We start from the raw sequence: 10575 nt of genomic DNA, 5'->3' as shown, positions 1-10575 counted from the left end.
TAGTTGTGCGGGATTGCAAAAGTGTGATTGCAATTTCGTGCACCAATACACCACCATTAACTTCCATTCTAACTTATGCAACATTGGATATTCACTTTCTAATTCAAACAATTCTCTTTTATTCAAGCATATGGGAAACAAAACAAAATTCAAGCTAAGTGATGGATGACAAGCATCATGCAGATTATCATACTTGATTAAACAACTTCCTAGATAAACACTTTAGCAGGATATATAATGGTTCCCATGTTCAAAACAATTCACAGCAGCAAGGATTAAGTTTAGATACAACCTTTGAAGTTGCAGACCTTTGATTCTTCCTTCTGTTGTGTTTTCTTTGAGTTAAGATGCACAATATCTTCAATTGTTGACTCATGTCCTACATAATTCTCAAAGTTGCTTGCTTCTCAAGCTCTTAAGTGCATGGTTAGTATGCATAAATTGAGTGTGGCTCTTGGATTTATTTTGGTGTGAGAACACCAAACTTAATTACTTGCCACTGCCTCTGATGCAACAAGTTAACCATATGTGAAACCTTGTTTTCTTGCTAAAGGTTATGAGATTAAAGCTAGAAAGCAGTTAAATAGTTGAATAATTTGTTCGATTGCTTGGAGCTAGCATTATGCAAGAGGTGAGAATGTGCTTTTAAATGAGATTTTCGGTGGAACACCAAACTTAGAATCTTTCATTCCCCTTAAATTGTTTTGGTGTGCAACACCAAACTTAGCTCCTTGCAATGCATAACAGTTATTCAACATTTTATTGAAAAACTTATGAAAAGAAACTACATCAGGTTGGGTTGCCTCCCAACAAGCACTCTTTTAATGTCACTAGCTTGACATTCCTTATTCTTGCTCAACTTCCAAAGTGTTTCAGGATCAAAAGGTGTGGATTCATTGCTCCTTCCTCCTGTCACAAAAGCAGAAACACAAATAGAACCAGAAACTAAAACAGAGCACTCTGTAACTTGAGTGTAGAGAGACTTAGTAGAGGCAAAGTCTCGAACAGTTAGTGTGTTAGAAAAAAAATAAAGAAAAAGTGCTTGATCTAGATCTCCACTTCACTTAATCATTGTCAATCTATTTTAATCCCCGGCAACGGTGCCAAAAACTTGATGTGTGGAAAACGATCCAACACAAAACTCACCGGCAAGTGTACCGGGTCGCATCAAGTAATAATAACTCACATGAGTGATGAGCGGATAATTTGTACGCTTTTTGGCATTGTTTTTAGTATGTTTTTAGTATATTTTAGTTAGTTTTTAGTATATTTTTATTAGTTTTTAGTTAAAATTCACTTTTCTAGACTTTACTATGAGTTTGTGTGTTTTTCTATGATTTTAGGTATTTTCTGGCTGAAATTGAGGGACCTGAGCAAAAATCTGATTCAGAGACTGAAAAGGACTGCAGATGCTGTTGGATTCTGACCTCCCTGCACTCGAAGTGGATTTTCTGGAGCTACAGAAGCCCAATTGGCGTGCTCTCAACGGCTTTGGAAAGTAGACATCCTGGGCTTTCCAGCAATATATAATAGTCCATACTTTGCCCAAGATTTGATGGCCCAAACCGGCGTTCAAAGTCACCCTCAGAATTCCCAGCGTTAAACGCCGGAACTGGCACCAAAGTGGGAGTTAAACGCCCAAACTGGCATAAAAGCTGGCGTTTAACTCAAAGAAGAGTCTCTACACAAAAATGCTTCATTGCTCAGCCCAAGAACACACCAAGTGGGCCCGGAAGTGGATTTTTATGTCATTTACTCATCTTTGTAATTCTTAAGCTACTAGTTTCCTATAAATAGGACCTTTTACTATTGTATTTTCATCTTTTGATCTTGGTAGACATCTTTTGATCACTTTAGATCTTAGATCATTGGGAGGCTGGCCTCACGGCCATGCCTAGACCTTGTTCTTATGTATTTTCAACGGTGGAGTTTCAACACACCATAGATTAAGGTGTGGAGCTCTGCTGTACCTCGAGTATTAATGCAATTACTATTGTTCTTCTATTCAATTCCGCTTGTTCTTGTTCCAAGATATCACTTGTTCTTCAACTTGATGAATGTGATGATCCGTGACACTCATCATCATTCTCACCTATGAACGTGTGACTGACAACCACCTCCGTTCTACATTAGATTGGGTGAATATCTCTTGGATTGCTGATACACGATGCATGGTTGATCGCCTGACAACCGAGCGCTCGCCTGACAACTGAGCCAGCCATTCCGTGAGATCAGAGTCTTCGTGGTATAGGCTAGAATTGATGGCGGCATTCAAGAGAATCCGGAAGGTCTAAACCTTGTCTGTGGTATTCTGAGTAGGATTCAATGATTGAATGACTATGACGTGCTTCAAACTCGCGATTGTGGGGCGTTAGTGACAGACGCAAAAGAATCACTGGATTCTATTCCGACATGATCGAGAACCGACAGTTGGATAGCCGTGCCATGACAGGGTGCGTTGAACATTTCCACTGAGAGGATGGGAGGTAGCCACTGACAACGGTGAAACCCTTGCATGAGCTTGCCATGGAAAGGAGTAAGAAGGATTGGATGAAGACAGTAGGAAAGCAGAGAGACGGAAGGGACAAGCATCTCCATTCGCTTATCTGAAGTTCTCACCAATGAATTGCATAAGTATCTCTATTTTTATCTTTATGTTTTATTCATCATCTATACCCATTTGAGTCTGCCTGACTAAGATTTACAAGGTGACCATAGCTTGCTTCATACCAACAATCTCCGTGGGATCGACCCTTACTCGCGTAAGGTTTATTACTTGGACGACCCAGTGCACTTGCTGGTTAGTTGTGCGAAGTTGTGTTTATGCCATGGTATTGAACACCAAGTTTTTGGATTCATTACCGGGATTATTTGAGTTGTGAAAAGTAGTGATCACAATTTCGTGCACCAAGTTTTTGGCGCCGTTGCCGGGGATTGTTGAGTTTGGACAACTGACGGTTCATCTTGTTGCTTAGATTAGGTATTTTTCAGAGTTCTTAAGAATGAATTCTAGTGTTTCAAGGTGATGATCTTATCATCACCAAAGCTGATTGATTCTTATCAATTTAGCTCTTGAATGCAATGTCCTGCTGAAGCTTGGCTATCCATGTCTAATTCCTTTAGACTAAAGCTTTAGACTGCATGATTCCTGGAATTCTCATTAAGAATTTTGATACCTTTATTTTCTTTTCCACTTAATTTGCGAAAAATCCAAAAAAATTACAAAATCATAAAAAAAACCAAAAATATTTTATGTCTCTTATTGAGACACTAGTCTCATTTTAAGTTTGGTGTCTTGCATGCATTGTTTATTTGATCTTGTTCTATTTTCAAGTCAATAATATAGGGAACTGAAGATTCAGTACATGCAGCAGAGGAATTATACAGAAAGAGCTGGGCGTTCAAAACGCCCAGTGAAGAAGGAAAAACTGGCGTTTAAACGCCAGCCAGGGTGCCTGGTTGGGCGTTTAACGCCCAAAAAGGTAGTGCATTGGGCGTTAAACGCTAGAATGTGCACCATTCTGGGCGTTTAACGCCATGATGGCACAAGAGGGAAGATTTTGTTTTCAAATCAATTTTTTTCAAGTTTTCAAAGTTTTTCAAAATCAAATCTTTTTCAAATCAAATCTTTTCAATCAAATCTTTTTCAAAATCAATTTCTTTCTTTTTTCAAAGATACTTGCTAACAATTAATGATTTGGTTCAACATTTCAAGTATGTTGCCTTTTCTGTTGAGAAAGGTTTAATGTTTGAATCATATTTTTTCTTGTTAGCCAAGTCATTATTTTTTTTAATCAAATCTTTTTTTTAATTGTTTTTCAAATCATATCTTTTTAAAACCATAACTTTTCAATCATATCTTTTTAATCACATCTTTTCAAAATAGTTTTCAATCATATCTTTTTAATTTCTCATTTTAAAATATTTTTCAAAAATCACTTGATTTCTTTCCCACTCTTAGTTTTCGAAAATTATCAATCAATTTTTCAAAATGTTTTCAAAATCTTTTACTTGATTTTCGAAAATTTCTTCCCCTCTTCTCACATCCTTCTATTTATGGAGTACCACTCCCCCTCAATGCACAATTCAAACTCTATCTCACTAAGTTCGAATTCTTCTACCTCTTTCTTCTATTTTTCTGTTCCTCTGACACCTCAAGGAATCTCTATACTGTGACATAGAGGATTCCACATTTTCTTGTTCTCTTCTCTTTCATATGAGCAGGAGCAAAGACAAAAGCATTCTTGTTGAAGCTGACCCTGAACCTGAAAGGACCTTGAAGCGAAAGCTAAGAGAAGCTAAGGCTCAACTCTCTATAGAGGACCTAACAGAAACCTTCAAAGAAGAAGAACCCATGGCAGCCGAAAACAACAACAATGCCAACAATGCAAGGAAGGTGCTTGGTGACTTTACTGCACCTACTCCCGACTTCTATGGGAGAAGCATCTCTATCCCTGCCATTGGAGCAAACAACTTTGAGCTTAAGCCTCAATTAGTTTCTCTAATGCAACAGAATTGCAAGTTCCATGGACTTCCATTGGAAGATCCTCATCAGTTTTTAGCTGAATTCTTGCAAATCTGTGACACTGTCAAGACTAATGGGGTTGACCCTGAGGTCTACAGACTTATGCTATTCCCTTTTGCTGTAAGAGACAGAGCTAGAACATGGTTGGACTCACAACCTAAAGAAAGCCTGAACTCTTGGGAAAAGCTAGTCAATGCCTTCTTGGCAAAGTTCTTTCCACCTCAAAAATTGAGTAAGCTTAGAGTGGAAGTCCAAACCTTCAGACAGAAGGAAGGAGAATCCCTCTATGAAGCTTGGGAAAGATACAAACAATTGATCAGAAAATGTCCTTCTGACATGCTTTCTGAATGGAGCATCATAGGTATTTTCTATGATGATCTATCTGAACTGTCCAAGATGTCTTTGGATAGCTGATGAGCGGATAATTTGTACGCTTTTTGGCATTGTTTTTAGTATGTTTTTAGTATATTTGGTTTAGTTTTTAGTATATTTTTATTATTTTTTAGTTAAAATTCACTTTACTGGACTTTACTATGAGTTTGTGTGTTTTTTTGTGATTTCAGGTATTTTCTGGCTGAAATTGAGGGACCTGAGCAAAAATCTGATTCAGAGACTGAAAAGGACTGCAGATGCTGTTGGATTCTGACCTCCCTGCACTCGAAGTGGATTTTCTGGAGCTACAAAAGCCCAATTGGCGCGCTCTCAACGGTGTTGGAAAGTAGACATCCTGGGCTTTCCAGCAATATATGATAGTCCATACTTTTCCTAAGATTTAATGGTCCAAACCGGCGTTCAAAGTCACCCTCAGAATTTCCAGCGTTAAACGCCGGAACTGGCACCTAAATGGGAGTTAAACGCCCAAACTGGCATAAAAGCTGTCGTTTAACTCCAAGAAGAGTCTCTACACGAACATGCTTCATTGCTCAGCCCAAGCACACACCAAGTGGGCCCGGAAGTGGATTTTTATGTCATTTACTCATCCTTAGGCTACTAGTTTTCTATAAGTAGGACCTTTTACTATTGTATTTGGGGATCAGATCTTTGGAACCTTTTCTTGAGATCTTTTGATCACTTTGGGAGGCTGGTCATTCGGCCATGCCTAGACCCTGTTCTTATGTATTTTCAACGGTGGAGTTTCTACACACCATAGATTAAGGTGTGGAGCTTTGCTGTACCTCGAGTATTAATGCAATTACTATTGTTCTTCTATTCAATTCCGCTTGTTCTTTGTCCAAGATATTCATTCGCACTCAAGAACATGATGAATGTGATGATTATGTGACACTCATCATCATTCTCACTTATGAACAAGTGACTGACAACCACTCTGTTCTACAAGCAAACAAGGCTCTAATGTTTATCTCTTGGATTTCTTAACCGGAATCTTCGTGGTATAGGCAAGAACTGATGGCGGCATTCAAGAGAATCCGGAAGGTCTAACCTTGTCTGTGGTATTCTGAGTAGGATTCAATGATTGAATGACTGTGACGTGCTTCAAACTCCTAGCAGGCGGGGCGTTAGTGACAGACGCAAAAGAATCAATGGATTCTATTCCAGCCTGAACGAGAACCGACAGATGGATAGCCGTGCCGTGACAGGGTGCGTTGAACATTTCCACTGAGAGGATGGGAGGTAGCCATTGACAACGGTGAAACCCTTGCATAAGCTTGCCATGGAAAGGAGTAGGAAGAATTGGATGAAGACAGTAGGAAAGCAGAGAGACGGAAGGGAAGGCATCTTCATACGCTTATCTGAAGCTCTCACCAATGATGTACATAAGTATCTCTATCTTTATCTTTATGTTTCATTCATCATCTATATCCATTTGAGTATGCCTGACTAAGATTTACAAGGTGACCATAGCTTGCTTCATACCAACAATCTCAGTGGGATCGACCCTTACTCGCGTAAGGTTTATTACTTGGACGACCCAGTGCACTTGCTGGTTAGTTGTGCGAAGTTGTGTTTATGCCATGGTATTGAACACCAAGTTTTTGGATTCATTACCGAGGATTATTTGAGTTGTGAAAAGTATTGTTCACAATTTCGCGCACCAAGTTTTTGGCGCCGTTGCCGGGGATTGTTTTGTGTATGGACAACTGACGGTTCATCTTGTTGCTTAGATTAGGTATTTTTCTTCAGAGTTCTTAAGAATGAATTCTAGTGTTTCAAGGTGATGTTCTTATCATCACCAAAGCTGATTGATTCTCATCAATTTAGCTCTTGAATGCAATGTCCTGCTGAAGCTTGGCTAGCCATATCTAATTCCTTTAGACTAAAGCTTTAGACTAACATTGCATGATTCCTGGAATTCTCATTAAGAATTTTGATACCTTTATTTTCTTTTCCATATAATTTTCGAAAAAGCACAAAAAAAAATTACAAAATCATAAAAACCAAAAATATTTTATGTTTCTTGTTTGAGTCTAGTGTCTCATCTTAAGTTTGGTGTCAATTGCATGCATTCATTCATGTGTCTTAAGGATCTTCAAGTAATTCTTGATTATTTCTTACTCTGATCTTTGAATTCTCTTGACTTGAGTGTTTTGTTGTTCTCCATATGCATTCTCATTTTGTCAGTGTCAGTAGTATAAAAACTGCTAAGTTTGGTGTCTTGCATGCGTTGTTATTTGATTTTAGTTGCATTTTGATTATTAAAAATCCAAAAATATTTTTAATTTGTGTCTTCTCAAGTCAATAATACAGAGAATTAAAGATTCAGAACATACAGCAGAGGAATTACACAGAAAAAGCTGGGCGTTCAAAACGCCCAGTGAAGAAGGACAGACTGGCGTTTAAACGCCAGCCAGGGTGCCTGGTTGGGCGTTTAACGCCCAAAAAGGTAGTGCATTGGGCGTTAAACGCCAGAATGTGCACCATTTTGGGCGTTTAACGCCAGGATGGCACAAGGGGGAGGATTTTGTTTTCAAATCAATTTTTTTTCAAAGTTTTCAAAGTTTTTCAAAATCAAATCTTTTTCAAATCATATCTTTTCAATCAAATGTTTTCAAAATCAATTTCTTTCCTTTTTCAAAGATACTTGCTACCAATTAATAATTTGATTGAACATTTTAAGTATGTTGCCTTTTCTGTTGAGAAAGGTTTAATGTTTGAATCATATCTTTTCTTGATAGCCAAGTTATTAATTTTTAAAATCAAATCTTTTTAAAATTGTTTTCAAATCATATCTTCTCAATCACATGTTTTTAAAACCAATCATATCTTCTTAACCTCATCTTTTTCAAAATAGTTTTCAATCAAATCTTTTTGAATTCTAATTTCAAAATTTTTTTCAAAAAATCACATGATTCTTTTTCCACTTTGAGTTTTCGAAAATTATCAATCAATTTTTCAAAATGTTTTTAAAAAACTTTTTAATTAATTTTCGAAAATTCTCTTCCCCTCTTCCCACATCCTTCTATTTATGGAGTACCACTCCTTCTCAATGCACAATTCGAACTCTATCTAATTAAGTTCGAATTCTTCTACCTCTTTCTTCTATTTTTCTGTTCCTCTGACACCTCAAGGAATCTCTATACTGTGACATAGAGGATTCCACATTTTCTTGTTCTCTTCTCTTTCATATGAGCAGGAACAAAGACAAAGGCATTCTTGTTGAAGCTGACCCTGAACCTGAAAGGACCTTGAAGCGAAAGCTAAGAGAAGCTAAGGCACAACTCTCCAAGGACCTAATGATGACAAGTCATCTTAGCCTAGTTTCACTAGTCTTTTTCTTTTGTTTTTACTTGAATTATGCACTTTCTTAAGCTACAAGCAAGCCTAATTAGGTAGATTTTCATGCTTCCTTTGATTAAATCAACCATATGTGAATTAATGCTTTTTCATGAGGTTTGATGCCATAATTGGTGCATATTAGGATAGAATGATCATCTCATGATTTCAAGCATAGCTTTGATGTGTTTGGTTGATTTATGATAGGTGAAGAAAGCTTGGAAAAGGATTGAAGTGAGAAGGAATGGCTAGAAGCTAAGAGAAGACAATGAATCAAGTGAACTTGAACCAGGAATAATTGAAGTTGGACTTGAAGTTAGCTCCAACGTTAGCTCCCTAACTTGGAGGCTAACGTTGGAGATTTAAAATTCCTCCCAGGGCTTCCAACGTTTGCGCCAACGTTAGCCCCCTAACTTGGAGGCTAACGTTGGCGCCACTCCAACTCAAAACAAGGCCAACGTTAGGGTCAAAGTTAGCCCCCTAACGTTGGCCCAAACGTGAAGTGCAGCAAATTGGTTTTGCTGCTAGAAAAGTTAGCCATGAAGTTAGCCCCCTAACTTTGAGGCTAACTTTAAAACCCAAATTGGCAAAACTCAATTCCGGTTCAATTGGTTCACTTGGGTTCTTCTCCAAACTTCAAGAGCAATCAATCAAAGCCTCTTTCAACCCAATTCCACCAAGAGCAAAGGCCCAACACAAAGCTTGAAGATCAATTGAAGAAAGTGTATAAATAGGCTTAGATTCAATTTATTCGAGGAGCTTCCCTTTTGAGAGTTTTTAGAGAGTTTTCTGTTCTGTGTGGAAGCCTGAGTGATTTTCATTTCCTTAGTTTAATTGCTTTCAATTTGAATTACACTTGTCTTGGATCTTGGGTTGGAGAATTGAAGGAATTCTGTTTCAATCTCACCTTGGATCTTGTTTACTTTCACTGCAAATTTAGTTTCCTTTTCTGCTACTTATTTTCTCATTTAATTCTCTTGCAATTTACAATTCCTGTGATATTGTTCTTGTTGGATCTAGGAAGGCATTGAGATCTAGACTTAGTTTTCTAGTCTCTGGGTCCTGAGATCCAATTGCCCATTTCAATTCTCTACTCCTTGCTTTAATTGTTCTTTTAATTTCCTGTTAGAATCTGTTTCAACCCATTCCCCATTTACTCTTCTGTTTAATGCAATTTGAATTCTCTTTGTTTAATTCTTGCAAATTCAAGTCCCGATCCCCTTTACATTTCAAGTCATTTACAATTCTTGCCATTTAAGATTCTTGCAATTTACATTTCTTGCAATCTAAGTTTCTGCCATTTAATTTCTTGTTCTTTAAGATACAGCACTTTAATTCTTGTTCTCTTTACTTTCAATGCAATTTAAATTCTGCAACTCAATCAATCAAATCTTGATCCGCTTGACTAAATCAACCACTAAGCTAAAATTGTTCAATCCTTCAATCCCTGTGGGATCGACCTCACACCCGTGAGTTTTTATTACTTGATACAACCCGGTACACTTGCCGGTTAGATTGGTGTGTTTTTGGGAGAGATTCATTTCTCAAACCCAAAATAATTCCCATCAAGTTTTTGGCGCCGTTGCCGGGGATTGATTAGATTGACAATGATTAAGTGAGGTGGTTATTTAGATCAAGCATTTTTTTCTTAATTTTTGACTAACCCACTAACTGTTTGAAGATTTGCCTCTACTAGCCCACTAACCATTTGAAGTTTTGTCTCAACTAAGTACACTCAATTTCCAAAACTACCATTGTGTGTTCCGTTTGTTGATCTATGTCACAGGAAAGTAGAGCAGCAAAAGGGAAAGACATCATTGAAGAAGGAATTTCTGAGAAAGAAGAACATCACAACATGAATCCGCAACTCATTACATCAATCAAGAAAAATTGTTCTTACAGCGGAAATCCAGTGGAAGACCCTGAACAGCATATATCCATTTTTCTAAAGACTTGTGGTGCTATCAGCCCCATTGGTGTAAATCATGACACCTGTAAGCTCTTGCTATTTCCATTCTCACTAAAGGATGAAGCTGCACAATGGTTCGAAACCTGTCCCCCGGGAAGTATTACTAGTTGGGACGATTTGGTTACCAAATTTCTGGCAAAATTCTCCCCATCTCAACAAAACATCAAGATGACAAAGGGGATACATCCATTCACACAAGGAGAGGAAGAACCATTGTTCAAACCATGGGAAAGATACAAGAAAGCAACTGACAAAGGGGGTTTCCGAGCGTTCTATGAAGGATTAACCCCAGAAACAAGGAGAGCAGTGGATTACGTCTTAGATAATCTTTTCAAAGCAACAGCAGCTG

The 10575-nt window shown here is 37.8% G+C and overlaps 1 non-coding gene across 1 annotated transcript; it reads right to left on the bottom strand.

Annotated features, from left to right (window-relative positions):
• Positions 1 to 4759: 4759 nt before the first annotated feature.
• On the bottom strand, positions 4760 to 4867 carry LOC130964044 (small nucleolar RNA R71). The gene has a single exon (XR_009080156.1). It is a non-coding gene; the product is annotated as a small nucleolar RNA R71 (small nucleolar RNA).
• Between the last annotated feature and the right edge of the window lie 5708 nt (positions 4868 to 10575).

The sequence above is a fragment of the Arachis stenosperma genome, chromosome 2 (genome assembly GCF_014773155.1).
Source record: "Arachis stenosperma cultivar V10309 chromosome 2, arast.V10309.gnm1.PFL2, whole genome shotgun sequence".
NCBI lineage: Eukaryota > Viridiplantae > Streptophyta > Magnoliopsida > Fabales > Fabaceae > Arachis > Arachis stenosperma.
This window is presented reverse-complemented; position numbering and strand designations above follow the sequence as displayed.